The sequence below is a fragment of the Lactuca sativa genome, chromosome 5 (genome assembly GCF_002870075.4).
Source record: "Lactuca sativa cultivar Salinas chromosome 5, Lsat_Salinas_v11, whole genome shotgun sequence".
In the NCBI taxonomy this organism is placed as follows: domain Eukaryota; kingdom Viridiplantae; phylum Streptophyta; class Magnoliopsida; order Asterales; family Asteraceae; genus Lactuca; species Lactuca sativa.
The window spans coordinates 88,432,128-88,437,225 of NC_056627.2; positions in this window are offsets into that span (position 1 = coordinate 88,432,128).

The following is a 5,098-nucleotide window of genomic DNA, read 5'->3' on the forward strand; positions in this document are numbered from 1 at the left end:
CAAATCAACACAATCGAGACAAGGCACACCGCCACCCGACACGACGGCCGGTAGCGGCAGAAGGCGACAGCCACCACCCTAAGGTGGTGGTTTTCGGTTTTCTTTCATTAATCCAAATTTTACAATTACAAAGAAATTACCAAAATAAACACACATTCACACACTAAACTAATCACACCTACAACCACCATAGGGTGGCCGGCAGCACCAGATGGTGGCAGCCACCACCTCACGATGGTGGTGATGGCTTTTTCGGCCAAATAAACTTCCACACACTTCTCTATTGAAATAAACCCACACATACATGCTTCTGATTTGCGATGTGCACCCCAGCCACCCGCTTGGTGGCTCACGGCGGCGACAACATCACTGGGAGGCGGCAGTAGCGACGACCACCATGGCAGGCAGCCATGGTGGTTCTTTTCCTTGATTTATGGCCAGCAACAATCTCACAACACTTCATGGTTCAACAACAACACGTATCTTTGCGTGACACGAGACCACCACTCCCACCACCGACTAGGCGGCTAGCGACGCTGAAACAAGCTGAGGGGTAGCGACCAAAAGTCGTTGCCGGCGACAACAATGATCCCGACGTCGAAATCAAAGAGAAGAATGAAGAAATCAAGTGTTGCTGGCATACCTAGAGGTTCCTGATCGCTCTTGGACCATCCGACGACGTTCTCAGCTTCCATCTTCGGTTTTCGTCGACTCTTACGGTTGCACACAACAACATCAGCATTAGGGGCTGTTGGGTGGCATCCGACGGTAAGGTTGCAGGTGGAGGGATGTCAATCGGACCCGAGATCGCGGTGGCGGCTGGAGGGGGGTTCATATCGCACAATGGCTAAAGGAAAGAATATGTTTATGGTTTGGGATTCTTGTTCCATTAGAATGAAAGGGAAGGAAAATCGGGTATATCCCAATCATTTCCAAACTTTGATCCAAATGACTAAATTCAGTCCCTCCTCCTAATTTTGTTTTCAGTTAAAATCCAAATTTTATTTTTTGACCCCTGCTTCCATAAATTCCTTTCCTAAGAGGTCCCCAATTTACAAATCAGCCCCCTCAACCATCATATCTTTTCAAGTTAAATCCAGTAATTACCAAACGCACCCTGACCTCCAAAATTCTTTTCAATTTAATCCTGAACACTTTAAACCCCTGACTTTTAAAATTCTTCACAATTTAGTCCGAGACTTTCATTTGTTATTTTATTAAAATAACTAGGGCGTTACAATTTTGAGACATGTGGTTATGGTTTTATGACATGATGTGACACGATGATGTTTTCTTATAAATGTTTTTCTAAATCATTATATAAAAATGATTTTTTTGGTCTTGAAAATTGGGATATTACGGTGGGTATAGGTCGTCACGGCGTGGCGATTGGGAATTACCAGTCTGTTCGATCTAAGGAGGGCCACAACCTGGCTAAGGAGGGCCACGACATGGTGGTTGACTAAAATCAATATTGACCATTGACTTTGACCGTTGCATTTTGACATGGGTTGAGTTTTGGTCAAGATGGTTGGTTTTAGTGTGTAGACAAAGCTTGGACCTTGTATGATGTGATAGGAGTGCTATAGCAACTATTACGAGGCTTTGAGCTGTGGACCTGTGGTTTAGCTGATTTGTGAGTCAGGTGAGTTTCTTCATTATATTTGTGGGTTGAAGGCACCAATGTCGACCCACTAGGATGTGTTAACTAGAATGTTAGCTATCTTTATGACCCTTACATTGTATGTTGGGCTGGACCCATTGGCATCCATATAGGGATGGGCTCATTTACATGAGTGGGTTGGGCCCATTGTAAGTTAGGTTAGGCCCATTGTATGACAGGCTCGACCTATTTGTATGCTGGACTGGGCCCATTGATAAGGAAGGGCTAGGCCCATTATTATGGGTTGGGCCTAATGTGCGGGCTAGGCCAAGTGATATGTACAATATGTTGTATTTATGGGAAACTTACGAAGCTTTGTGCTTACGGTTATGTGTTTATGGTTTCAGGTACCACCGGTTGCAAAGGGAAGGGCCGACGTGACTGCACAACATCCCCCACCATTTTCCGAATCTGCTATTTGTGACTTTTACTATGATGTTTAAATGATATAATCAATTTGGTTGGTTTTGGAACAAATCGTTTGTATTGTTTATGGTTTTAAAAATTAAAGTTTTACTATGAATTTTTTGGGACGTTACATTGGGTGCTAGTCCTTCTAAGAGATTGCAAGGAGTTCGAGATCTTCAAGAGGAACAAGTATATACGATTATAATTGAGAGGTTAGTAATCATATCCCTTTTGATAGTTCAATTTGTAGTTTTAAAACTGCGTTGCAATAATAGTAAAAGTAGATCCTAGGGTGCATGTACATTTAGGATTGTTTTTTAATGCTCCAATTGTCTTAATATACTATATATTTTCATAGAAAACCCAACATAGGCATCGTTATAACCTTGGAATAAGTGAGGAAGCATTAAAACCATTAAGTTGAGTTTATACCAAGAGTATGTGTCCCTAAACGAACTTGATGCTTTGGTTGTGATATAATTTCGCATGTTACATGGTATATGGTAGTATGTGACGAAGGAAGTGATGGTATATGGTAGTATGTGACGAAGGAAGTGATGGTATATGGTGTTAGGTTCATCATAAGTGTCAAGAAAAGAGTATGAAGGAGGGTTGTTGAGTGAAATAGATCCAAATGGAAAGATTGTTTTGTTGAACGTAATGTATCCAGAAATTATGATTTTGCTGTTGGCTAAGTTAGGCATCTATATTCACAATGTTGAGATGAGAAGCCAAGGAAAACATGTAGAGTGGATCATTGGACAATTTTACGAGAGGTGGGTCATGTAAATATAACTGAAACACTCGGAAACCTATAGATAAGTGTGTGAGGGTTGTTTTGGAAGAATTTGTGATAAGGGGTATCATTTTGAAGAGTTGTGGAGGGATAGATGCTGAGAAGATGGGCCGACATATGTAATGCCTTGATCCAATAGGTAGGTGAAGGTGAGCTTGAAATAATAATGGGTGAATGGTATCATTGATGGCCTGTAACATTGTTTCATACTTCTTGTTTTGTTGGGAAGTAGGAGAGCTGTAACATTGTTTCATACTTCTTGTTTTGTTGGGAAGTAGGAGAGCACGAGAAACATATTTGAATTATGTTGGTGTCAAAAGGTTATTGAATTGTGCATTGTTGAATCCCTAACCGTTATCACACTAAAAAGCATAGATATCACTATGAAATTGAGTTATATATATATATATATATATATATATATATATATATATATATATATATATAGAGAGAGAGAGAGAGAGAGTTAGGTTCAAATGTTTTTACTATCTATTGTGTGTTTGTAGGATTGATTCTGGACCAATCATTTTAGTTATTTTAAGAAAGTAATTAATGCATATTAAATGCCGAAGTTCTAATTAATACTCATTATATCTTTAACATCTAATATGCATTAATTACTTTCTTAAAATAACTAAAATGATTGTTCTAGAATGAATCTTACATGCACACAATAGATAGTTAGAACAATATAACCTAACCCTATATATATATATATATATATATATATATATATATATATATATATAGTTAGGTTCAAATGTTTTTACTATCTATTGTGTGCATGTAGGATTGATTCTGGACCAATCATTTTAGTTATTTTAAGAAAGTAATTAATGGATATTGGATATTAAAGATATAATGAGCATTAATTAGGACTTTAGCATTTAATATGCATTAATTACTTTCTTAAAATAACTAAAATTATTGGTCCAGAATCAATCCTACAAGCACACAATAGATAGTAAAACATTTGAACCTAACTCTCTCTCTCTCTCTCTCTATATATATATATATATATATATATATATATATATATATATATATATATATATATAGAGAGAGAGAGAGAGCTAGGTTCAAATGTTTTTAGCAAGTATTGTGTGCCTAAATGCACCAATGAGAAATCAAGAAATAATAAATCATTAAATAAATCATTAAAGGTTATTTTGGACATTTTGTACTTTTAATTAAGGAAATCATTTAATTTAAATCTTGCAATTAAGGAAATAAAGTAATATATTTGACCTAGTCATTTGTGTTCTCGTTTATAAGCGTGCATATTGTTCCGTTTCAACCCTAGCACATCTATTTCTTTTTTGCGGCCTTCTTTAGCAACCAACGAGAAGAGAGGGCAAGATCGGGAAACTCGCAGGAGCTACCTGCGGAGTTGTAGAAGACAACCGGAGAGAAGAAAGGCTGGAAGGTCTAAGGCAGATTACTCGTTTGGTAAGTCTAGTATGTCCCTGTTTCTTATTTTGTCTTCTACCTGTCGGAGTTCTAAAAGACAACCAGCGAGAAGAGAGGTCCGCTCCTTTTTTGCAACAGCTCTTCTGCTTCATTTTCCCTCCACGAATCGTAAATGGCATCTCAGGTATCATGTTATCTTCTTTATTCAGGTATCATGTTTATTGTGGGTATTTGGAAGAAAGTAGAGCGACAAGGATAGCCCCATAAATTGTCAATTCTCGATTCCAATTAGCTGAGATTTTTATATGGTTCGATTTTTCTCTAAATTCCCAGTTCTTGATTTTAGGTTCGAAGATATATAAGAATATCATAAACAATGGCATCTCTATTGATGAAATTGAAAATATTTTGATTTGCACACCAACTGTTTGTTAATATGTCTCAGTGAATTTCAGTTACTTATTCCAAAATTGGTTCTTTCTTGCTTAATGGGTCACTTTTAGTTAGAAGGAAGCATATAAAAAGATGTAAGTTCGTATGGTTCCAGCTCTTGTATCAGAGCCTTATAATGTAAGTAACATTCTTTATTCATGTGTTCAAGTTGATGAGTTTCAATTTCTCTTATGTGGATGCTCTTCTTTCTTACAAAATAATGTTTTCAACTCTTATATGAAAACTACGTTTCTATGCTTTATTGGGTCTGACATATATTTTTTTTTTCTTTCGGTTATGAAATACAATTCTATGTTGTTTGTGCCTTTTTATTTTTCATCAACACAAATTAATGTACTCTTTAAACTTTGTGGTATGCATTCTAAATC